The 27246-nt window shown below is 42.9% G+C and overlaps 1 long non-coding RNA gene across 1 annotated transcript in view; it reads left to right on the top strand.

Moving 5' to 3' along the window:
* The first annotated feature begins 309 nt into the window (after positions 1-309).
* The window catches only part of LOC139420398 (uncharacterized), a 29543-nt gene continuing 2606 nt past the window's right edge, over positions 310-27246 (top strand). The window contains exon 1 of the long non-coding RNA XR_011635513.1: positions 310-393. This is a non-coding gene — a long non-coding RNA (uncharacterized lncRNA). The remainder of the gene's footprint in view (positions 394-27246) is intronic.

Here is a 27246-nt window from a genome sequence, read left to right as displayed (position 1 = left end):
GTTGGACAGGATGTTTTGGCATGCCAATTTTCAAGTCGACGAAGTGAAAAGTAAATAGCCTCGGGAGACTTCGAAAGTTTTAGAAAAATAGGCGGTAGACTTATTAGGCTAGATTCCTGAAACAAGTTTATAAAGTTAACACTGCTGCCATGGGCTCCGTCACCTCGGCGTTGACAAAAAAAAGCAACACCATCGTGCAGGTGTCTTCATCAGTAGAGCCCAAGCGAAGCCAGTCCGTCCGGAGCGGAAGCAAGCGGAGAAGTCTTCGATCAACCATGCCCCAGTGTCAGAGAAGTGGACAGAGCACGCGGAGGTCGCTGTCCGAGGTGCTGAACGCACAGGACAGTAGAAGAGCCGCGAGAGTTCTAGAGACCGTGTCGGAGACTTTTGGTGGTAAGCTAAAAAAAACATTCAGCAAGCCTTTAATGCATAGTGAATAAGAATCGGATGTTTTCTCTCTGTAATGTTGTCTTTTGGTATATGAGTATTGCATTATTCATACATTTTTTTGTCAAATCCTGCCCTTCTTGTCACTATGAAATATGCATTTTCCCAGAAAAAAGACCATGCTACTTTGTTTTTTGGATGAAAATGAAGGGTGTCTACTAAATTCTGACTGCGTTACCACCACTCTAACTAAGCACATCCATTCTGAGAAAAGGCAATAATCAATGGTGTGAACCACACAGATTAGTCCAGATTCAGCGCTTTTTGAGTCTAATTTCGGATTGAGATTTTAATACTGGACAACGAAAATATGCTAACAAGTTTAAACTAAAGTGTTATATGTGTATGCTATGTAAAAATAAAACCTTCAGGTTGTTATGCTGCAGTTGTAGTTAAGTAATTGTGGATTCTGTGTAGTCCTGCCCAATCAACCTGACAACTTTAGCAATTGATAGAACCCACAAGCTATCTTCAATATTAAAGCTGATCTACAAAACAAAAGCAATTATGGGCAAAATTCCACAGACTTATTCTCCTTTTCATGGAAGGTTTCCAGTATTTAACAACAGCTCTAGCGTCCTACTGTCTCCCAAGACAAACACCAAAATATCATCTATCTGTCCCCCATGATGTTCTCACCAAGGTTACGTTAATGCTTCCCTTGGAACCTCAGTGGGGAGAGAGGGGCCTTGTGGTGTGGTGCTGTCTGCCTGTAGTCTCTCCTGTAGGCTACAGTCCTCAGATCATACTGTATTCACAGTATGGGGCTGTTGTCATATTAGAGATGAAGTATTGTGTTGATAATTGTATAAAGGTTGATAGATGATACTGTATATGAACAGTGAAAACAGGGAATACGCTTCCAAATACTGTAGGACATTTATCCAACAAATCATGCTCTTTTCTGGGTATTGCACAGTATAGTCAGCTGAACATTTGCAGGAAGTGGATGTTTAAGCCCAGTATGGTTGACAGATTGTAGAGGATTGTAATTACACAGCAATTCATCAGCATCTGGTTAGTTGTTCCACACTCAATCTTATCGTCAAACCAGAGGGCCTGAATAAGACAAACACTGCTCTAGCTGTCCTATTTGGCCCCATGGAGCTGGTTGGTGGCCACTTTGCAAAACTGCTGCCTTCGAGTGTAATCGGTTTAATCTGCAATGGTGCTATAGCTGGACATCTTTATTGAGACATATCCTGGATTTTTGTAAAAGTTGTGTGGTCTCATCAGAAAGGGATTTTGCTAAAATGGGTTACCTCTGTCCCTGCTGGATATTCCTATGGGATTTTAGCTAGAGTGACGTGTACAGAGCAGGTTTCCTGTCTGTAAATAATATCATATTTCATTGAATTTTAAACAGTAGTCGTCAGGGAACACTTATAAATATTTTTAGAGTGTCAAAGGTAACTTTGTATTTAATACATCACTTCGAAAGGGAAAATATCCACATTTTACTGCAATTTCTGATATTTTTTAATAATTGTTATAATCATAAAGGACAAAACAAAGATCATATGGTTTTGGTTGTTGGTTGAATGTGTTCCCCAAACATTTTAAGCAATTTTGGAGCCATGTAGACCCAACACAGGGAAAGTCATTACCCAAAACATCAATATAGTTAAAAGCATTTTCACCATTGGCCTGTAGGGGTCACTACAGGTCGACCCAGGGCTAAACTCAAATGGCAATATATCGGCTTTTGCTCAGCATGAAAAATTATACAAGTGTGCCAATTTTCAACTTCTATACCAAATCAAACTATTTTAAAGCTTACCTACTGGACCATGATCTGATCCCAGCTGTGCAAGGCCTGAGCATTTACCCGTGGGCCTGTGCACTGAGGAGCCATTATTGTAAACAGGAAATGGTAATGTGCTGAAATTACATGTATTACTCCAATAGCAGTTTGATGACTGCAAATTAGATTGTCACAAACCCACTTGTTTACATCCTAATCCTGGCTGAATGGAGGGGCGTTTCATGTGTAATGGGAAGTCACATACTGTGTAGTAGGAACATGGCAGTTTAGCAGGCAGGAGAGTGGCTTCAGAGTGATATCACATAGTGATATAATACTGTATATCACTGTATATCACTCTACATCAGCATATGACCTTGGTGCGTAATCTAACATACAGTAATGAATGTTACAATAATACTGTATACAGTTCAAGTCAGAAGTTTACATACACTTTAGCCAAATACATTTAAACTCAGTTTTTCACAATTCCTTACATTTAATCTGTCACGATCGTTTGTAGAGAAGGACCAAGGCGCAGCATGATTACAGTTCCACATAATTTATTAAAGTGAAACTACAAAACAAGAAACAAACAACGAACCGTGACTACAGAGGTGCTACATACACTAACTCAAAATACAAAATTCAATATCCCACAAAACACAGGTGGAAAAAGGCTACCTAAATATGATCCCAATTAGAGACAACGATGCCAGCTGCCTCTAATTGGGAACCATATCAAGCACACCAACATAGAAATATGAAAACTAGAACGCCACATAGAAATAATAAACTAGAACACCACATAGAAATAATAAACTAGAACACCCCAGTCACGCCCTGACCTATTACACCATAGAGAAACAATGGCTCTCTATGGACAGGGCGTGACATAATCCTAGTAAAAATTCCCTGTCGTAGGTCAGTTACGATCACCACTATATTTTTAGAATGTGAAATGTCAGAATAATAGTAGAGAGAATTATTTATTTCAGCTTTTGTTTCTTTCATCACATTCCCAGTGGGTCAGAAGTTTACATACACTCAATTAGTATTTGGTAGCATTGCCTTTAAATTGTTTAACATGGAAAAAATGTTTTGGATAGCCTTCCACAAGCTTCCCACAATAAATTGGGTGAATTCTGGCCCATTCCTCCTGATAGAGCTGGTGTAACTAAGTCAGGTTTGTAGGAATCCTTGCTCGCACACGCTTTTTCAGTTCTGCCCACACATTTTCTATGGTACTGAGGTCAGGACTTTGTGATGGCCACTTCAATACCTTGACTTTGTTGTCCTTAAGCCATTTTGCCACAACTTTGGAAGTACGCTTGGGGTCATTGTCCATTTGGAAGACCCATTTGCTACCAAGCTTTAACTTCCTGACTGATGTCTTGAGATGTTGCTTCAATATATCCACATCCTTTTCAATCCCTCTTGATGCCATCTATTTTGTGAAGAGCAACAGTCCCTCCTGCAGCAAAGCACCCCCACAACATGATGCTGCCACCCCCGTGCTTCACGGTTGGGAGGGTGTTCTTCGTCTTGCAAGCCTCCCCCGTTTCCTCCAAATGTAACGATGATCATTATGGCTAAACAGTTCTATTGTTGTTTCATCAGACCAGAGGACATTTCTCCAAAAAGTACGATCTTTGTCCCCATGTGCAGTTGCAAACTGTAGTCTGACGTTTTTATGGCTGTTTTGGAGCAGTGGCTTCTTCTTTGCTGAGCGGCCTTTCAGGTTAAGTCAATATAGGACTCGTTTTACTGTGGATGTAGATACCTTTGTACCTGTTTTCTCCAGTATCTTCACAAGGTCCTTTGCTGTTGTTCTGGGATTGATTTGCACTTTTCACATCAAAGTACGTTAATTTCTAGGGGACAGAACGCGTCTCCTTCCTGTGCGGTATGATGGCTGTGTGGTCCCATGGTGTTTATACTTGCGTACTATTGTTTGTACAGATGAACGCGCTACCTTCCGGCGTTTGGAAATTGCTGCCAAGGATGACCCAGACTTGTGGAGGTCTACAATTTTTTTCTGAGGTCTTGGCTGATTTCTTTAGATTTTCCCATGATGTTGTCATGTCTTTACTATCATTAACTGAAGACTTATAGTTTTTATCAAATATTCTCTGTAATTAGTATTACGCGATTAGACTGATTAATCATGTAACCGTAATTACTAGGAAGTTGGAAAACCAAGGAAAAATATTCAGATTTCAAAGTTATCATTTCCTAAAATAATGTCTCAGATATTTTATCCGATCAATTAGTCTTCGAATTAATGAATTATTTACTTTACCTCACGTTAGTCTCATTCCAAACATCGTAAATTGTTGGTTATCTGCACGAACTCAGTCTTCACTATGAGTCATCCATACATCAATTGTCTTAAATCATTTATATATTACTAACTAAATAATTCACAGAAATGCACAAACAAACAAACAAACAAGGTAAATGTGGTTATATGGAATTAGAATGTGCCCTAGTGGGCTAAACCGGCATCGCGGCTTGTTAGACAAAAGGGGAAGTGGGGGTTGACTAAGAAGTCACTACAGAGCGATAATTATAACAATTGAAATGCTAATCCTTTGCACATGAACGCTCACTCATTCGGGGACAATTGCAATCAATATATATATTTACGCTCAGTGTGTCGTCGGGATCGCTGGTGAAAAGTTTGTTTCAGTTGGAGAGTTTCATCCTCTCTCTCTCTTTGTCATGGTTATAGTGGGTGGTTCAGAGTGACATTCATTCATTTGTTATAGAATGTCTGCTTCGGCAGTTGTCGTTCTTCGCGTTCAATGATTCCGAATTCCTAGCTGCAGACTAATAATTAATATCAAAGACTTGTTCTTATTCTGTCGGTATCGATAGTCTAAGAGTTTAACCACGTGGTATGGTTAAAAGATTCAGCAATGGTTTACAACCTTTGTTCTCTCCTAATGGAGAAAAACATGGTCTGCTAATAATTTTTCAACGTTGGGTTTTATTCGGAATGGCTGTCCCAGGACGCCTGACCCTAACTGGGCTCAGTTCAAATCAAAAGGAAATAGGATTTTCTGTCATTAAACAGTCCAAAATCATATTACACAATTTTACAAACAGTATGAGACTCACTCATTCATATTATACAACAATTAGATGTAAACCTCATATCTGAGGCTATTATATAAGCAGCGTAATGGTAATGTGGCCACACCGTCTTCCATGAGCTTCCCCAAGTTGTAACAAACGGACCAGTTCGTAGCTGGATTCTTCACCGATCTGTTATACTTTCTCTGGAACATGACATTTGTTCTGTGAGGTGGAGGAAATTCCTCTGTGCTCCATGAAAATCTACTCTGCCTCTTATACTATGTGGCCATGTGGCAGGGTCTTCTCAGGAATTTACGACCTCTCTCTGACCACAGCAGCCTAGTTGAAGGAGGCAAGGGGGAGGCAGGGAGAGGGGGATGGGGCTTGCTATACCCAAAGAGGCCAACGTCATGACAATGTCAAGCAAAGAGGCACTGAGATTGAAGGTAGGCCTTGAAATACATCCATAGGTACACCTCTAATTGACTCAAATTATGTCAATTAGCCTAACAGAAGCTTCTAAAGCCATGACATCATTCATGACATCATCACTGGAATTTTCCAAGCTGTTTAAAGGCACAGTCAACTTAGTGTATGTAAACTTCTGACCCACTGTAATTGTGATACAGTGAATTATAAGTGAAATAATGTACATGTTAACAATTACTTGTGTCATGCACAAAGTAGATTTCCTAACAGACTTGCCAGAACTGTAGTTTGCCAACAAGAAATTTGTGGATTGGTTGAAAAACAAGTTTTAATGACTCCAACCTAAGTGTACTGTAAACCTCCGACTTCAACTGTGTATGAATTGCAAATAATATCAAGATATGGTATCGCCGCAACACAATATTATAGGAAAACATCATCCTGGCATATTATTGCTAAAAGGTAAAACGTCACAGTAGCTGACATTTTTCTCAATACATTACAGTCAATGGGAAAAGATGAGTGTCACAGGATTGATGTTTTTCTCAATACCTTGAAGTCAATGGGAAAAGATGAGTGTCACATGGATGACGTTTTTCTCGTTTATCTCATGTCTCTCTCTCTTACTCTCTACCTCCATTTTATATCTTCTATCTCCCTCCCCTTATTCCATCCCATCCTCTCCCTTCTCTCACCCATTCTGTCTCTCTGTTCCCTCTCTCCCCCTCCCTCACTCTCCCTCTTCTTTCTCTCTCCCTCCTTCCCCCTCCCTCCCCCTCTAGTCTCTCTTCCTCTCCTCTCATCTCTCTCTCACACTCTCCCTTGTCTCGCTCCCTCCTCTCTCTCCCCATCCCTCTTTCACCATCTCCCTCTCTCTCTCCCCCCTCTTTCACCCTTCCTCACTCTCCCACTTTTATTTATCTCATTCCCCATCATTTTCTCTCCCTCTTTTCCCTGCCTCCCCCTCCTCTCATCTCTCTCTCCCTCTCCCTCCTCTCTCTCCTTCCTCTCTCCCACAGACAGGCCGACAGACAGGCAGGAACAGATACACAGACAGACAGGCAGACAGACAGACAGACAGACAGACAGACAGACAGACAGACAGACAGACAGACAGACAGACAGACAGACAGACAGACAGACAGACAGACAGACAGGTAAGCAGGCAGACAGGCACTTAGACAGGCAGACCCAGAGAGCTTCAAGTTTCAAGTCAATCTAAAAAAAAAAAAATAAAAAGTAATTCATAACAAGGCTCTTAATTTCTAGAACTGCAAGACCAATGGAGGTTGATTGACTTCAAATTTCATATGCCATATCTCCCGGTCACAAATATGTACATTTTGGGAAGATTAAACCTTTTTAACCCTTCGACCCTCCTATTAATTCTGTGTACAGTCTCCTGGGGACACTCTTTAATGATGCCCTGAGTTTCAAACAGTGCAGGGAGAGAATGAATGACCATGTTGAGGATTAATTAGGAAGCTGAACCTCAACACAGAGCATCGCTATAAGGCCACGATTGGTTGTGTGCAAGGACGGTTACCTAGCTCAATCGAAGTCAACGGGGGCGTCATGGTTATGTGAGAACTGTAGGTAATGCTTTTCTATAGAAGAAAAGCCTTGTTCTCTGTGGGACCAAATTTTAATTGTGAAGAGTTAATTTCACATGGTCAGATGTAGGTTTGCGTTCATCGAGAGCGTCTGTTGAATGATCCCATGCGTGAATTTTGTCAACCGTTCTGCCAATGTCACTCAAAAGCACAATAACTCTAGCTTGGCTTCAAGTGAGGACTACCTTTCTGCCACCTAGTGGTGGGAGGGGAAATTAATTAAGGTTAGGGCTAGGTCTAGGGTTGAGGCCCTAACCCTAACCCTAGCTTCATGTCCATTCCCAGCTCAACCCTAACTCTAACCCTAAACCTAAATCTAGCTTCAAGTCCACATCCCGGCTCAACCCTCAAACTATCCTCAACCCTAACCCTAGCTTCATGTCCACATCCTGGCTCAACCCTAAAACTATCCTCAACCCCAACCCTAATCCTAGCTTCATGTCCACATCCTGGCTCAACCCTAAAACTATCCTCGGCCTCCCGAGTGGCGCAGTGGTTAAGGGCGCTGTACTGCAGCGCCAGCTGTGCCATCAGAGTCCCTGGGTTCGCGCCGGGAGGTCCGTGGGGCGACGCACAATTGGCCTAGCGTCGTCCGGGTTAGGGAGGGATTGGTCGGTAGGGATCTCCTTGTCTCATCGCCCACCAGCGACTCCTGTGGCGGGCGCAGTGCGCGCTAGCCAAGGTTGCCAGGGGCACGGTGTAGCCTCCGACACATTGGTGCGGCTGGCTTCCGGGTTGGATGCGCGCTGTGTTAAGAAGCAGTACGGCTGGTTGGGTTGTGTATCGGAGGACGCATGACATTCAGCCTTCGTCTCTCCCGAGCCCGTACGGGAGTTGTAGCAATGAGACAAGATAGTAGCTACTACAACAATTGGATACCACGAAATTGGGGAGAAAAAGGGGTAAATAAAAAATAAAAAAAACTATCATCAACCCTTAACCCTAGGTTCATGTCCACATCCTGGTTCAACCCTAAAACTATCCCTAACCCTAGTTTCATGTCCACATCCTGGCTCAACCCTAAAACTATCCTCAACCCTAACCCTAACCCTAGTTTCATGTCCACATCCTGGCTCAACCCTAAAACTATCCTCAACCCTAACCCTAACTAACCCTAGCTTCATGTCCACATCCTGGCTCAACCCTAAAACTATCCTCAAGCCTTAAACCTAGCTTCATGTCCACATCCTGGCTCAACCCTAAAACTATCCTCAACCCCAACCCTAACCCTAGTTTCATGTCCACATCCTGGCTCAACCCTAAAACTATCCCTAACCCTAGTTTCATGTCCACATCCTGGCTCAACCCTAAAACTATCCTCAACCCTAACCCTAACCCTAGTTTCATGTCCACATCCTGGCTCAACCCTAAAACTATCCTCAACCCTAACCCTAACCCTAGCTTCATGTCCACATCCTGGCTCAACCCTAAAACTATCCTCAAGCCTTAAACCTAGCTTCATGTCCACATCCTGGCTCAACCCTAAAACTATCCTCAACCCCAACCCTAACCCTAGTTTCATGTCCACATCCTGGCTCAACCCTAAAACTATCCTCAACCCTTAACCCTAACCCTAGCTTCATGTCCACATCCTGGCTCAACCCTAAAACTATCCTCAACCCTTAACCCTAACCCTAGCTTCATGTCCACATCCTGGCTCAACCCTAAAACTATCCTCAACCCTTAACCCTAACCCTAGCTTCATGTCCACATCCTGGCTCAACCCTAAAACTATCCTCAACCCCAACCCTAACCCTAGCTTCATGTCCACATCCTGGCTCAACTCTAAAACTATCCTCAACCCTTAACCCTAACCCTAGCTTCATGTCCACATCCTGGCTCAACCCTAAAACTATCCTCAACCCCAACCCTAACCCTAGTTTCATGTCCACATCCTGGCTCAACCCTAAAACTACCCTCAACCCTAACCCTAACCCTAGTTTCATATCAACTCCCGGCTCAACCCTAACTGTAACGCTGACCCTAACCCTAACCCTCGCTTCGTCACCACATCTTGGCTCAACCCTTCTGCCGATGTCACTCAAAAGCACATTAACTGTCGGTCAGGCTTCAAGTGAGGCCTACCTTTCATGTAGTGGGGGGGAGGGGCAAAATCATTAATTGTTAATTGGATTAAGGTCAGGGTTATGTCTAGGGTTGAAGCCCTAACCCGAAACCTAGCTTCACGCCCACTCCTACCTCATCCCTAACCGTAATCCTAACCCTAACCCCAACTCTAGCTTCATGTCCAAATCCTGGTTTAACCCTAATCCTAGCCTCAACCCTAACCCTAGCTTAATATCAACTCCCGGCTCAACCCTTGCTTCATCTCCACATCTTGGCTCAACTCTAACCTCATTGACTGTAATGTGTTGAGAAAAACGTCAACCCTGTGACACTCATCTAATCCCATTGACTGCAATGTTTTGAGAAAAACGACAGCTTCTGTGACATTTGACCTTTGTGCAAAAATGTGCCAGGATTACATTTTCAGGCTGATAATGGTCTGATCACCATTAATATGATGTTGCATTTTAGACCATGGCGTGTATTGACAAAGCGTTTCAGCGTAGCAATGCTGATCTAGGATTGCTTATTCATTATGATTTAAAATGCAACTTCAGCTTCCAACAATTTGGTTAGAATGCTGTTCGTGGTTGACGCAAAAGCTGATTCTCTCATTCCACACGATTGAGATCCTGTTTTAGATAACATCTGTGCCCCATGGCATTGTATGCCAAGAGGAGGAGAGGGTGTGTGTGACAGGGCAAGCCTTATCTGAAAGACCCCCCTGGACTTGCAGACATATATAAATATTCACATCTGAGCTCAGTTCTATCAGAGTGTAATCTGTTCAAGTATCTGCCAATGTGTGGTAGTCTTATCCATGAGATGGTACTTTGTTATTGTGGTCATAGCTCATGCAGTTACTTCAGTGCCTTCCTTTTGAGAGGAAAGACCGCTGTCTAGTGGTGCATAAGGTGAACTGCAGGACAACGTTTTTCTCTCATGTAAGGGGAGTGGGGGTAATAACATAATATCATGGAGTCTTTGAAGGAAGAAACCACATTGAAAAAAAAAAAAAAAGATTTTAATGAAGTCAAATGAATTTATTGTGTTAAGAGGTTTCAAGATGCTTGTATCTAAACCAAAGTAGATAATTTAAAGATTGTTCTATACATTAGTTGGGGTCTCTATAAGCTTCGATATGAGGTTCTAAACCTAGCATATAAGTTTCAAAATGAGAGGCGGGTAAAAGCGTTGGGCCAGTAACTGAAAGGTTGCTGGATCGAATCCCCGAGCTGACAATGTCAAAATCTGTCGTTCTACCCCTGAACAAGGCAGTTAACCCTCTGTTCCCCGGGCGCTGTCAACGTCGATTAAGGCAGCCCTCGCACCTCTCTGATTCAGAGGGGTTGGGTTAAATGCGGAAGACACATTTTAGTTGAATGCATTGAGTTGTACAACTGACCAGGTATCCCCCTTCCCCATCCTTGTAGCTGTTTGGGCTAAATAATGAAAATGTTTGCCTTGGGGTAAGTTGAGCCAATGGTTGAGTCAATGGCAAGTTGAGCAAATGTAAGTGTTTTCTTCCCATACGCATGTTAAAAGTGTTTAAAAAAAGTAAAAACGTTTTTGTTAGGGGTTAAACCTGTGTTTTAACGATGCTTAAAATAATTAAAAAACAAAACAGCAGCTGTGATTGTGTTTGGGAAATAAAGACAGACATGGTTTTAAAAAGATAGTGGTAATATTTAATTCAGTACAGAAATGTGTACGTGGCTTAATTTACCCTGTTCCACAGCTCAACTTACCCCATACCCTGGGTATCCTGTGCCAAGAGACCACTTTATTTTGGACAAGCTACGTTTTCAAAACTGTAATGTTTACGTGAATTCCCATTATTTCCCGGGATACACAACATCCTGAAATATATGTAGATACATTTGTTAGAAATAATATTATATTTCCCTTGACGGAGTGATGCTGAATGTACAATGTACAAATGGCTCAACTTACCCCACTCTCCCCTACTGTTACAGCAGTGTAGTTCTCTTGTTGAGCGATCCACTTGTCAATCGCTCTACTATGTCATGGGCTATTCCTTATATCCTTAGACCTTTACCCTCACCATATTTCAGGCTGTCATGATTGGCATAATTCTAAGACTGCACAGCATGTGGTTGGTGGCTGCTCACACAATCACACTACCATTATGCAATCTTTTGCTTGTGTGTGTGTGCGTGCCTGAACCTGCTTTCACAAGGTCAGAGCCTTTAGCAGTAGAAGTGGAACGCTGGCATGTCTTCATTCTCGCCCACTAAGCCAGCCCAGGGGCAATGAATGGTGGACGAGAGGAGGCTGACTGAAAGGGTTGAGTTAATTGCTACGGTCAACAGAGCTATCTCAAGGCCATTAGTATGCTAACTCAGGAACAATAACAACATATACAGTATATCCCCTAGTCAAGTCTGTTCCATCCACACTGTGGAGTGGACATCGGTCATTGGTTAGAGGTTAAAGGTGAGGGTCAGGCCAATGCTCTGGGCATCTGGTAGGGGAAAGCATTGTGATGCTGAGTGTACTGCACCACACTCTAGTGTGTTCTCGGTCAAACTCCGCCTGGCTACATAACCACTGTGAAATTCAATATTTAAACATAAATTACTGTGCGGTAGGTATTACTCTGGAGATGAAAATGAACCGTAGATGGAAAAAATGATTCAGTATTGCAATGCAGACGGAAAGTATTTGAATATTCAAGCAAAGATCATGCAATTCAATCTTTTGAAAAAGCCCCTGGTAGTGACATTGGCAAGAGACACTATGCATGGTGTTACTACATGATTCCATATGTGATTTTTCATAGTTTTGATGTCTTCACTATCATTCTACCATGTAGAAAATAGTAATTAAAAAAAAGGAAAAATCCTGGAATGAGTAGGTGTGTCCAAACTTTTGACTGGTACTGTACTGTATATATACAGTTGAAGTCGGAAGTTTACATACACCTTAGCCAAATACATTTAAACTCAGTTTTTCACAATTCCTGACATTTAATCCTTGTAAAAATTCTCTGTCTTAGGTCAGTTAGTATCATCACTTTATTTTAAGAATGTGAAATGTCATAATAATATTAGAGAGAATGATTTATTTAAGCTTGTATTTCTTTCATCACATTCCCAGTGGGTCAGAAGTTTACATGCACTCAATTATTATTTGGTAGCATTGCCTTTAAAATGTTTAGCTTGGTTCAAACATTTCAGGTAGCCTTCCACAGGCTTCCCACAATAAGTTGAGTGAATTCTGGCCCATTTCTCCTGACAGAGCTGGTGTAACTGAGTTGGGTTTGTAGGCCTCCTTGCTTCTCACACTTTTTCAGGTCTGCCCACACATTTTCTACAGGATTGAGGTTAGGGCTTTGTGATGGCCACTCCAATACCTTGACTTTGTTGTCCTTAAGCCATTTTGCCACAACTTTGGAACTTGCTTGAGGTCATTGTCCATTTGGAAGACCCATTTGCGACCAAGCTTTAACTTGATGTTGCTTCAATATATCCACATCATTTTTCTCCCCTCATGATGCCATCTGTTTTGTGAAGTGCACCATTTCCTCCTGCAGCAAAGCACCCCCACAACATGATGCTGCCACCCTCGTGCTTCACGTTTGAGAAGGTGTTCTTCGGCTTGCAAGCCTCCCCCTTTCCCCAAAACATAATAATGGTCATTTATGGCCAAACAGTTCTATTTTTGTTTCATCAGACCAGAGGACCTTTCTCCAAAAAGTACGATCTTTGTCCCTATGTTCAGTTGCAAACCGTAGTTTGTCTTTTTTATGGCGGTTTTGGAGCAGTGGCTTCTTCCTTGCGGAGCGGCCTTTCAGGTTGTGTCGATATAGGACTCGTTTTACTGTGGATATAAATTATTTTGTACCTGTTTCCTCCAGCATCTTCACAAGGTCCTTTGCTGTTGCTCTGGGATTTATTTGCACTTTTCGCAACAAAGTACTTTCACCTCTAGGAGACAGAACGCGTCTCCTTCCTGAGCAGTATGACGGCTGTGTGGTCCCATGGTGTCTATACTTGCGTACTATTGTTTGTACAGATGAACGCGTTTGGAAATTGCTCCCAAGGATGAACCAGACTTGTGGAGGGCTATAATTTCTTTCTGAGGTCTTGACTGATTTCTTTAGATTTCTCCATGATGTCAAGCAAAGAAGCACTGAGTTTGAAGGTAGGCCTTGAAGTACATCCATAGGTACACCTCCAATTGACTCAAATGATGTCAATCAGCCTGTCAGAAGCTGCTAAAGAAATTACATAATTTTCTGGAATTTTCCAAGCTGTTTAAAGGCACAGTCAACTTAGTGTATTTAAAATGCTGACCCACTGGAATTGTGATACTGTGAATTCTAAGTGAAATAATCTGTCTGTAAACAATTGTTGGAAAAAGTACTTGTGTCATGCACAAAGTAGATGTCCTAACTGACTTCACAAAACTATAGTTTGTTAACAATAAATTTGTGGAGTGGTTAAAAAACAAGTTTGAATGAATCCAACATACGTACGTGTATGTAAACTTCCGACTTCACCTGTATTTAAATATATACAGTGCCTTCCGAAAGTATTCAGACCCCACATTTTTTACGTCCATTCTAAAATGGATTCAATAAAAAACATCTCAGCAATCTACACACAATTCCCCATAATGACAAAGCAAAAACATATGTTTCGAATTGTTTTCAAAAGCATTACACATAAAAAACAGAATACCTTATTTACATAAGTATTCAGACCCTTTGCTATGAGACTCTAAATGGACCTCAGATGCATCCTGTTTCCGTTGATTGTCCTTGAGATATTTCTACAACTTAATTGGAGTCCACATGTTGTAAATAATTGATTTTTACATGATTTGGAAAGGCACACACCTGTCTATATAAGGTCCCACATTTGACAGTGCATGTCAGATCAAAAACCAAGCCATGAGGTCGAAGGAATTGTCCGTACAGCTCCGAGACAGGATTGTGTCGAGGCATAGATCTAGGGAAGTGTACCAAAAAATGTCTGCAGCATTGACGGTTCCCAAGAACGCAGTGGCCTCCATCATTCTTAAATGGAAGAAGTCTGGAACCACCAAGAGTCTTCCTAGAGCTGGCCACCCTGCCAGACTGAGCAATCGGGGGAGAAGGGCCTTGGTCAGAGAGTTGACCAAGAACCTGATGGTCACTCTGACAGAGCTCTATAGTTCTTCTGTGGGGATGGGAGAACCTTCCAGAAGGACAACCATCTCTGAAGTACTCCACCAATCAGGCCTTTATGGTAGAGTTGGCAGACGGAAGCCACTCCTCAGTAAAAGGCACAAAAGAAACAAGTTTCTTTGGTCTTTTGAAACCAAGATTTAACTCTTTAGCCTGAATGCCAAAGGTCACGTCTGGAAGAAACCTGGCACCATCCCTACGGTGAAGCATGGTGGTGGCAGCATCATGCTGTTGGGATGTTTTTCAGCGCCAGGGACTGGGAGACTTGTCAGGATCGAGGCAAAGATGAATGGAGCAAAGTACAGAGAGATCCTTGATGAAAACATGCTCCAGAGCGCTCACAACCTCAGACTGGGGTGAAGGTTCACCTTCCAACAGGACAACGATCCTAAGCACACAGCCAAGACAATGCAGGAGTGGTTTCGGGACAAGTCTCTGAATGTCCTTGAGTGACCCAGCCAGAGCCCTGACTTGACCCCGTTCGAGCATCTGTGTAGAAACCTGAAAATAGCTGTGCAGCAACACTCCCCATCCAACCCGACAGCACTTGAGAGGATCTGCAGAGAAGAATGGGAGAAACTCTCCAAATTCAGGTGTGCCAAGCTTGTTGCGTCATACCCAAGAAGACTCAATGCTGTAATCGCTGCCGAAGGTGCTTCAACAAAGTCCTGAGTAAAGGGTTTGAATACTTATGTAAATGTCATATTTCTGTTTGTTTTTTTGGAATAAATTAGCAAACATTTCTTTAAACCTGTTTTTGCTTTGCTATTATGGGGTATTGTGTGTAGATTGATGAGGGTAAAAAATGATTTAGTCCATTTTAGAACAAGGCTGTAACATAACAAAATGTGGAAAAGGTCAAGGGGTCTGAATACTTCCCGAATGCACTGTATATACAGCAAAGAGAGAGGAGAGAGAGAGAAAGCCAAAGAGCGCAAGAGACAGTGAGAGGGTTAAGACACAGGGTTGTGTGTTAAGAAGTGAAAGATGCCAGGGGCTTTTGTGCTCAGAAGAGGAAGGTCATAGCATAAACTACCAATTAAACTCAAGTCATCCGAGCAAGTCATCCATGACACGTCTTGGCCCCTTTGTTATTGAAGGGGTAGCCATACCACTGCACCACTTTGCTCTCTCTCTCTCTCTCTCTCTCTCTCTCTCTCTCTCTCTCTATGGCAAGGCCTAATTGCAATTACAAGAAAAGCTTGTAAATACCCTCATTTTACATACAGGTCTCCTGTTGAATCTTAAAGATGCAGTCCGGGTTCTTAAGCACAACAAATGAATAACATATTGTACGGATTGGATCCTTAACATACAGTGTCATACGAATTGAAAAAAAAAAATACAAAAAAATGATGCAGGGTGTAACATCTCAAATTAAATGGATGGCATAGTACACAATTGGATGACGTTGTACACACAAAACAGGGACGCGTTTTTCCTCGTGAGCACCACTTTCAAAACTACTGGCTGAAATTAAATGTATGGTCCTGGAGCATCACTTCAAGCGTTAAGAACGGATTTAATTGCTATAGCACTGTCGGAAGAGCAATTTTCTAGCTATTGTAAGTGACATATGCCTGAGAGCTGGTGTCAGATAGCCTTACACAGCAAATCACTTGTCTTTCGGTTTACGTTATAGCTCTGACAAGATCGAGCCTTCACCTCCTCTCTCTCTCTCTCTCTCTCTCTACACAGCATGTAGACACGGTAAAAGTACACCAAGCACTCCTGATAATGTGTCTCTCCCCCTCCCCTCTACAGAGTGCTTTTGTAAATAGGACTTAAGCCACTTGGTCGTTGGTGTCACTTCCATGTTGAAGTAGTTCCATTCCATTTTTTGGTCCCACACAAACCCTACACTGTTTGTATGTACAATACCCTGTGTACATTGACCAGTGCTGTTCACTGTTATCAATGGTCTAATGTATTAAATATTGATTCAGCCAAGCCTCCATCCTAATTTCGCTTTTAAAGATTGTCGTGCTTACCTGTGTGGTGTACTAGCTAGCTGAACACATGGTTCCTATGGTAACCTGAGCTGAGAGAGTTAGCGAGAGAGAGTGAGAGCACCCAGGAGGCAATACAGTACAGTGTTGAAGGACCCTGGCCCTATTCAATAAGCGGCAAGCGAGATGCACCGGATTGAATGGTGAGAAAAGGCAAAGAGTTGCCTTTGTGTTCCCACTCCTACTCATTCTGAGAAAAAGTTAGAGCTGCTGAATGGTCAAGCTAGCTGCCTGGAACTTGTCCTTGAGTTCCTTTTTTCCTTCCCCTGCTGTGGAGCGGGGGATGGGTGGATGGATGACAGTTGGCGTGGTATTTACCTGGGCTCTTTAGATCAGGGATGGACAACTGGCCTGCGGCTCCCCTTTGGTAGGCCCGCGGACCAATTTCAAGGTTTTAAGAACTCAGTCGGGATCTCAACTTAAAATAATAGAATACACAAGGTGCAATTTTGAAATGTAGTTGTGCATCAGCAGCCACTCAATTAGCCCATGGCAACACTTTTTTTTTTCAATTGACAAGTTAGTCTAGTGGCCAGCTATCTAAACTTGTAGTAAGAATGTTCTAATTACTGACCAGGGTGGGGCCCATTGATTATCAGTTATCATATTAAAAACTGAAAACATTTGCCTCCACCCTATGGCAAAATGTGTAGAATGGCAGGAAGTTAGTTATAAAACTGCACAAAAAAAGGGGCTTTGCGGCCCATCATGATAAGTTCTGGGGGGTTTTGTGGCCCCCACCCCCATCAAAGTTGCCCATCACTGCTTAAAATGATTGTTTTGTAGTATTTGTTTCAGATTGTGGAAGGGTTTCTGAGAACAGTAATTACCTATTGATGGTGATGGAGTGGTTGGTGAATGGTATGATTAAGAGAAGTTTAATGGTATGAATTATGCATCATTTGTAGAATTCAAATACTGTGATATTTTCCTCAACACATGGCATTATTCTGATAAATAACTGTCACATGTTTCACAATGCATTACACCTTATTTTCCAAGTGGCACAAACAACAAAAACAAAATCTAAGATGATTATGCATGACTACCAGATCTGGGTTTCAATACATGTATTTTGATATTTTAATATTTACTTTCTGTGCGTTTGAGTACTTTCAAATACTGTGGCCATAATCAACTACTTCTATTGGAAGTATTTGAAAGTATTTTCAAATATCTTCAATAAATAGCCTACTATTAGATTTGTTTCTCAAATACATATTTCCAAATAAAGTTTTTTCAAAGACTCCTAGGACCTGGGTTCATATACATGGGAGAATTTAATTTAAAAATACATTGTGTAATGGGTATTTTAAAATACCTGCCAATATTCAACTACTTGTCTTTTCAAATAACAAATATCTGAATATTTATGTGAAAGTAATTGAAATATTTGAAATAATAGTTGAACCCAGGTTTGATGATCAGTTGACTAACAGCTATGTTTGTGAACTCTACTGATTGGCTTCAGAGTAGTAATATTTGTCGCGCCCGTCGGAAGAAGTGGACCAAGGCGTAGCGTGGTGAGCGTACATTATACTGGAGGCTTTGTGCCATGGATCATCACTGGAGGCTTTGTGCCATGGATCAGCACTGGTGGGAGGAGACGTATAGGTAGCCTGGTGCGTGGGGCTCCCACAGGGCCCACCAGGCTGGGGAGACATACAGGAGGCCTGGTTCTGGGAGCAGGCACAGGATGAACCGGGCTGTGGGGGAGTACTGGAGATCTGGTGCTGATCCCTGGCACCACTCCTCTTGGCTGAATGCTCACTTGAGCCCGGCACGGGCGGAGCGCAGGCATAGGACGCACTGAGCAGTCACAGCGTCACGCCCATCAGAAGAAGTGGACCAAGGCGCAACGTGGTGAGCGTACATTATACTTTTATTTAGAATGTCGCCAACAAAACAAGAAATAACAAACGAACGTAAAGCTACGTAGTGCTCACAGGCCACTACACATAGACAACTACCCACAATCACAGGTGGGAAAAAGGACTGCCTATGTATGATCCCCAATCAGAGACAACGATAGACAGATGCCTCTGATTGGGAACCACATTCGGCCAGAAACAAAGAAATAAAGAACATAGAATGCCCACCCAAATCACAACCTGACCAAACCAAATAGAGACATAAAAAGGCTCTCTAAGTTCAGGGCGTGACAATATTAGCATTTGCTACTGGCAAAAGCTCATAGTTCCTGCCCATATGTCATAGTGTGTTTTGTTAATTATGTATGTTTAGGATATGTAGGATATCAGAACTATCCCTTGTTATATTTGACTGTGTCAGATTCATATGCTGTAAGCATGAAGAGGAGGAGGCCCAAAGCCTGTTTTCTGTTAAAGCAGGGGGTGTTCCAGACATCTGTGGTTTGTGTGATTTAATGCAACATTCATGAACTGCATTTAAATGTGATGACCCATTTATATGTTTGTCCTTCAGTTAAAAAGAGGTAAAGTGCTGGTCCCATGTTTCATGAGCTGAAATAAAAGATCCCAGAAACTTTCCACATGCACAAAAAGTGTATTTCCTTCAAATGTTGTGCACAAATGTATTTACATCCCTCTAAGTGAGCATTTCTAAATTGACAAGATAATCCATCCACCTGACAGGTGTGGCATATCAAGATTCTGATTAAACAGCATGATCATTGCACAGGTGCACCTTGTGCTGGGGACAATAAAAGGCCACTCTAAAATTAGCAGTTTTGTCACTACATAATGCCACAGATGTCTCAAGTTTTGAGGGAGCATGCAATTGTCATGCTGACTTCAGGTATGTCCACCAGAGCTGTTGCCAGACAATTTACTGTTAATTTCTCTACCATAATCCACCTCCAACATCGTTTTAGAGAATTTTGCAGTATGTCCAACTGGCCTCACAGCAGCAGCCTACGTGTATGTGTGGGCGAGCGGTTTGCTGATGTCAACGTTGTGAGCAGACTGCCCCATGGTGGCGGTGAGATTATGGAATCGGCAGGCATCAACTATGGACATCAAACACAATTGCATTTTATCAATGGCAATGTGAATGCACAGAGATACCGTGACGAGTTCCTGAGGCCCATTGTTGTGCCATTCATCCGCCTCCATCACCTCATGTTTCAGCATGATAACGCACAGCCCCATGTCACAAGGATCTGTACACAATTCCTGGAAGTTGAAAATGTCCCAGTTCTTCCATGGCCTGCATACTCACCAAACATGTCACCCATTGAGCATGTTTGGGATGCTCTGGATTGACGTGTACAACAGCATGTTTCAGTTTCCGCCAATATCCATCAACTTTGCGCAGCCATTGAAGAGGAGTGGGACAACATTCCACAGGCCATAATCAACAGCCTGATTAAATCTATGCGAAGAAGATGTGTCGTACTGCATGAGGCAAATGGTGGTCACACCAGATACTGACTGATTTTCTGATCCAAACCCCCACCTTTTCCCAGGAATCCATTGATTAGGGCCTAATGAATGTATTTCAATTGACTGATTTCCTTATGTGAACTGTAACTCAGTCAAATCTTTGAAATTGTCGCATGTTGCATTTGTGTGTCTGTTCTTTTACAAATCAAATCTGTTCTAGCCATAGAGTCTCTATTGTAGATGAAACTGCATGCGCCATTATCACATATACAATGAAACCCTCTGGCCTGACTGGTTTCACAGGTGCCACAAGACAGGTGTTTAAGAGACTGGATGTAGAAGGGTGACGCACTGTTGACGCTCCTGTACTTCACACCTTCACTCACTCCGTGGGGATGGTCACATGAAATACTTGGTTCTGAGGAAACTGCACAGTCTGGACGTGTCCGTGTGGGATATTTTCTACGTCGACACATTCAATTCAATTCAACTGGACCACGTTATTAGTACTCCCCGGTAGTTATTCAACAGACTGTAAAACCACCCTATAGCCTGAGAACAACTCTCTCCTCTGAGATCTCCTACCTCCCGCTATAGCACAGTACGATCTGTTGAGATGACCACGTCAATGTAAGTGAACTGAAGGGTTCTGTTGTTACTAAGGGACATATTGTGTAATCGTTCCTCTTGTTCTGTGTTGGAAGGGAGACCTTGAGGCGAATGTCTGTGCTACGACTCCAACAGCTGAGAAGAACAGCATCTTTTGTGAGGCTGTAGTCTGTATTGATGCCTGTGAACAATGGTGCCCGATAACTATTTAAAAAAAATAATAATAAAGTAAACACAAACACACACCTTTTTAGAAATAATTGGTGAAACAGGAAGTCAGAAGTGGCACTAGACGAACAGTAGTGAGTAGTGGTGCGGACTGTGTTTACATTATGGATGTCGGGGGAAATGATGCAGTCTTTACTGAAACATGTCATTGTTCGACAGTCTGCGGTTCTCTGAGGCACTTTCATGTAAAAAACCTTTCACACAGTCTTAAGGACTTCTTCAATGTAATCAGTATACTATACAATGATAGCATGGCCCCAGTGTGCAGGATATCTTCCCCAAGAGCCTAGTCAATCATTGCACTTCATCAGGATACGACCTAGCAGTTGATATATTAATGGGATGTGGTCCAGTTGACAGAACCTCGTCCACTACTATCAGTAAAGTAACTTCCAATGTAAGAGGATCTATGCACCTGCAGACCTAGTTGACTAGTGAAATTGCATTAAAGAGTAATCGTGGATGTGTCCCTGCACAGCAACAGAGCAGTATGTGGGTGTGTGTGTGTGTGTGTGTGTGTGTGTGTGTGTGTGTGTGTGTTTGTGTGCATTCAAGTCTCCCAGGTCAGCCATTACAGCGTTCTTAGCGATGAGGAAAAGTAAATATTTTGGTGGATCAGCAACAAGGGACTAATGCAACCAAACACAAATAAACATACACACAGACACTCATGCACACACCCATGCACAAATACACACAGACACACATGAACGCAGGCATGTACGCAGCAAGAGAAACATCCATATTAGCACACCTACAACAGGGAGAAGAGAAACATGATTCTGATAGCTTCATGCAAGGAGGTTGAGAAAGAGAAAGGGAGGGAGAAAGAGAGAGAGAAGGGGGAGATGTGACAGAGAGAGGGACTAATCAACTGCTGTGGGAGCAGAACAGTGTGGAGGGTCATAGAGATTACTACAGGGGAGGGAGGGAGGGAGGTGGGAGGGAGGGAGGGAGGTTTATATCTTCTGTATTCTCCCACATGGGTTCCACTGTGGCTGTGGTGAGTGGTTGTGCCAGAGATAGCTGGACAGAGAGAGGGAGAGCTGGAGTAAGAAAGGGAAACAGAGAAACAGAGAGAGAGAGAGAGTTAGAGCTATAGGCTCCTGAAGAGCTCTTAGCGGGCCTGAAGTAAGGATGCACAGTGAGACTGGACGGCGCTAATGCTCCGTCCCTAGTGTCGCCACATCTCAGTTAGCGCTGGAGCTTTAGCCTTTCTCCGCTAACTCTCTCTTACAACACCTACCTGGCTCCACCACCGCCACTACCCAGGGGAGAGAGTCTCTGGTGATACCCCCGCGCAGTGCACTTCTCCTGGGGGACGGGCTGAGGGGGGACCCCTTCACCTCACGGAGCCTCCACGGAGAGAGAGGGAAAACACAGGAGAGGGAGAACAACAGGCAGCAGAGAGAAGAGTTTTGATACAAGACAAGTGCAGTGAGGAGTTGAGGAAAGATGACGGAGCCTAGCTCCAAGAGCTCCAAGAAGCAGGGATTTAAAAAGTGCCGGAGCGCCACTTTCAGCATCGATGGGTTCAGCTTCACCATCGGTGAGTGAGAGAGAGAGAGTGTATGTGTAGGGGATAGTTGAGTGCAGCTGTGTGTCTTTGCAAACTGAACTGAACATATGGTGTTCTTTACCACTGGCTGAGGCTGTCTTTGCCATAGTTGAGCATAAGCTTCAGTCACTTAATATATGTATCTCTCGAGTTTTCTATATAATGATTGTATATATTCTTTGTTTGAAAGTTAAATTGCACTTTAACAGTGTAATTTTCTTGTGTGATATCACAATGTAACTGACCTACAGTGTGAACATTCAGATAAATCAGTTTCGTATGTTTCCCCTGCATCATTAGCAAGTCTATTCATTGTCTGTACAGTCGTTCACTGTCTGTACAGTCGTTCACTGTCTGTACACAGTCTATCAAGACAAAAACAGAGGGAGACACAGAGAGAAATATATCTCTATTCTTCTGAAGTCTCATTCTTTTTCAATAGATTGAGGAAAATCAAAAAAAGTGAAATAGCCTGTCAATATTTTATGCATCTTGGTGGCATCTTCATTTTCCTCTCTTTGTTTGTCAAGTCCCTGTGTGTGTGTCTGTGTGTGTCTGTGTGTGTGTGTGTGTGTGTGTCTGTGTCTGTGTGTGTGTGTGTGTGTGTGTGTGTGTGTGTGTGTGTGTGTCTGTGTGTGTGTGTGTGTGTGTGTGTGTGTCTGTGTGTGTCTGTGTGTGTGTCTGTGTGTCTGTGTGTGTGTGTGTGTGTGTGTCTGTGTCTGTGTGTGTGTGTGTGTGTGTGTGTGTGTCTGTGTGTGTGTGTGTGTGTGTGTGTGTGTGTGTCTGTGTGTGTCTGTGTGTGTCTGTGTGTGTGTGTGTGTGTGTGTGTGTCTGTGTGTGTGTGTGTCTGTGTGTGTGTGTGTCTGTGTCTGTGTGTGTGTCTGTGTGTCTGTGTGTCTGTGTGTGTGTGTGTGTGTGTGTGTGTGTGTGTGTGTGTGTGTGTGTCTGTGTGTGTCTGTGTGTGTGTGTGTGTGTGTGTGTGTGTCTGTGTGTGTCTGTGTGTGATGCATGGAGAGGGGGTGATAATGAACAGAAATCAGTGAGGTGAACATTTGTCTCATCCAGTCAGCTAGTTCTCTGTTGAGCGGAGGAATATTGCAGTGTCGTCTGAACAAAGCAGATAACAGAAGGAGGCTGTAACACGTCTCTTTTTTCAGACAAAATGTCTCACATCTGTACAATTACTTTCCGAGATCCCATTTATTTCATCCCCAGAGCTTGTTCTCTTTTATGGGGCAATTCCACGTTAACAGAGTGATGCTGAGACGCTTCCCTTTAAAATGTATGCCAAACATAAACCAATGATTGTGGAGTTATACAAACCATACATCTCTAGGCACAATGACTAATTATAACAATTTCCACAGAAAATGTTACACAAACACATTTACTTGAGTGCAGATGCAAATGTTGGTAACACGGTGACTGCACAAACCATCATATACAATAAACTTGTTTTTGTACGATTTTAAGTGGAAGTTGATAGAAGTAGTCATTGTGCATATTGTTTTAATGGTTTATTTAACTTTGCAATCATTTCATTTTGTTTGACATACATTTGAAAGGAAATGTGAGTTGCATCATTCTCTTTTCATGGAATTGCCCATGGCTGTTTCAAATGTCGAGAACTGAGACTGCTGAGAGAAGAACGTGTTTTATTTTACTGTGTCAAGCCAGAGGATAGGGAAGTAGTTAGCTGTTGAAGACGGTAGAATTATTTGCATTTAAAGTAAGGATTCAAATCCACAGTTTGAGGGGTGGAGGAGAGGAGTGACATGAGCATTGTGTGTGTGTATGTGTGTGTGTGTGTGGGGGGGGGGTGGGGGGGGGGGGGGGGGGTGTGACTGTGTGTTTGCAGAGAAACAGGGCAGTAATTGCAGGCTTTCAAAGGTCAAGTGGTACATCTTATGTAACCTCCCTCCTCTCCTCTCCATGTTCCGTCATTCCTCTACTCTCCATGTTCCATCATTCCTCTCCTCTCCTCTGTTCAGTTGTTCCTTCAGTGGTCAGAGATGAGAGACAATTAAAGGATAGAGGAGGGAATGTGGAAGGGACGAAAAGAGGTAGGGTACTATTTACAGTAGATATGACAGGGGTCCTTCTGAAATATATGACTCTCCAATTCATGGGAGGATGGGAAAGGAATAATGGGAAAGGAGGACACATAATCCTCACGCCAAACATGCATGTGAAGTATGACAACCAATGTCAAAGGAGTTGGCTAAAGCCCATACATATCTGTGACGGCGGTAGCTATAGCACTATGCAACCAGCTAACCTAACCTTCTACACCTGGCTGCGATCTGCTGTTAATGAACAGTAAACAGTTGTAGCTTAATGTAGCTTAATAGTGTAGACTATATAGTTGATGATGAAGACCCATGTAAGTAAACAGACGTGATCGAGTTCAGAGTTCCAGCTGCTTCTATGTGGTCTGTAAATGAAAGGTACATAACACCCTCACGCTTTGACTTGCTGATAAGGGTCTCCCTCTCCCTACCTCACACTTACATTACCTGCCCACGTCGCACACATACACACACATTACCTGCCCACGCTTGCCGTGTGTGATGATGACTGATTACTGTTACTATGGGAACGGGGGACGAGGGACGGGGGAGGATATGACATTGCTGTGTGTGTGTGTGTGTGTGTGTGTGTGTGTGTGTGTGCGTGCGTGCGTGCGTGCTTGTGTGCATTTGTATGTGTACATGTGTGTGTGTGCACGTGTGTGCGCATGTGTTTCAACTTTCATAGTTTATTTGCCACGCACACAGGATACAACAGGTGTTAAACAGTACATTGAAATTCTTATCTTGAAAGCTCTTTCCAACAATGAAGTGACATCAACAATAATATAGATGATAATAGACCATAGAATTTAAAAAGCACACAAGACGCATGATGTGAGAGAATGGAAGGGTAGAGGAGGGAAAGTGTGTGTGTGCACAAGTGCGTGTATGTGTGGGTTTGTGTGTGTGTTTGTGGTAAATTAGCCTGTACCCTCCTCTATCAGTGGAAGGGTAGTCTGTGGAGACCTCATTAACACACACACCTGTTTGGTAATCTCTGTGACTCTGGTTTGTCGGGGCATGGAGCAGGGGGGGGTTATGGGATATCACCTTTGGTTACCTGGGGCACCGCTTTGGAGACATGCAGAGAGAGGTAAGAGGGAGAGAGAGAGGTAAGAGGGAGAGAGATGAGTAAGAGGGATAGATGGAGGAGGGATAGAGAGAGAGGTAAAAGAGAGACAGGTAGGAGGGAGAAAGACATGTAGGAGGGGGAGAGAGGGGTAGGAGGGAGAGAGAGAGGTAAGAGTGAAAGAAGGAAGGAGAGCGAGTGAAGAGGGAAAGGAAGAGGGAGAGAGAGGGAGGTAAGATGGAAATAATAAGGGGTGAGGGAGGAGAGGGTCTGACGTGTATGTAGTCAATGTATTGTCTGGGCGACAGTGATGGAGGAGACCACTTCATTAGTGGTAATGACTCCCCCTGCTCTGCTCTGCCGGGGACTACTCTTCTATCGTCGTGGCGACTGAGACGACACAAATTACGTGAACAAACACACACTCTCTCTCTACCTCGCTCTCTCTCTTTATCTCTCCCTCTACTACCTCTCTCCTCCCTCACTCCTTCCTCGCTCCTTCCAGCAGATTGTCTCTCTCTCTCTATTGCTCAATCGATCACTCCTCCCTCCTCTTCCTCTACCTCCCCTTCTATTCTTCCTCTCTCTTCCCCTCCCTCCTTCTCACTCTCTAGTCATCCTCTCCCACCCTCACTACTAAGGGGAGCCGCTCCTGGAGACCCTCTGATTTCTCCTAATTACCTGCTGGCCCCTGTGGATCTCCTCTTACCCAGCTCCTCCTGAGACCCGCTCACTGGTTTGTTCACTCGACCCCTTCGATCCACCCCTCTACCAATCTGTCACTCTCGATGTCTGTCTCCGATTATTTTATTTTTATTGCACCTCTTTCCTTGTTCTCTCTCTTTGTTCTCTCTCTCTTTGTTCTCTGTCATTTTCCATTTTCCATTTTCACCTGTACTCTCTCTTATTTCCCTTTCTGTTCTTCATGTGTCTCTCTCTCTCTCTCTCTCTCTCTCTCTCCCTTCTTTCTGACCTGTAGATGTCTTTGAGGTGGTGGTCATCAGTGGGGTAGGTAGAGCAAAATGCCATGGTAACCCAGAGTAACCCATTATAGGTGTAATCCCATGTAATGACCTAACCACAGTACAGTCCAGCACTGCAATGATTCTCTATATCAGCGGTCTTATTGCCGTCCTCCTCATCTCTTACTGCCTGTTTCATTGCCAATACATAGGCTGCACTATCTGAATGAGGACAATATGATTTGTGTAAAATTGAAAAGCTCTTGAAGGACAGTCGTTTTATTTAATTGTACCTTTATTTGACCAGGCAGGTCAATTAAGTACACATTCTTCTTTACAATAACGGCCGGGCATGCTGTCCTACAAATTCCTAACTGAACAGTGAATCCTTGTAATTAGTTGTTCTTGATGATATCGATATTGGTCAGCCAAATATATCATTACATAAAACATTGTTTTATATAAACAAAAAATATTCATTGCTTTTGCTTATACTGTTGCCAACACGTTGTGAATCTAAATTCCTTATGGCATAGTCTTTATAATTCATCAGGTAGTCCATTAGTCTCAACGGAATAACATCTATTTAGACTTTCAAATGAAGACCTTTCAAGACCATCAAATACATAGTTGTGCATTAAAGTAATGTACTAATGTAATACAAATTCAGTTTACAGTATTTCCCACACTGTGTAAACACCACTTATGACCAGAAGGTCTGTGACCTCAGCAGGAGAATCTGCTTACCATCTCTGTCATGTTGGTTGACATTCTGTGTTTGTTTCTCACTACCAGAAAG

The sequence above is a fragment of the Oncorhynchus clarkii genome, chromosome 11 (assembly GCF_045791955.1).
Source record: "Oncorhynchus clarkii lewisi isolate Uvic-CL-2024 chromosome 11, UVic_Ocla_1.0, whole genome shotgun sequence".
NCBI classification, from domain to species: Eukaryota; Metazoa; Chordata; class Actinopteri; order Salmoniformes; family Salmonidae; genus Oncorhynchus; species Oncorhynchus clarkii.
The sequence above is the reverse complement of the archived record's forward strand: the minus strand, read 5'-3'. Positions and strand labels throughout refer to the sequence as shown.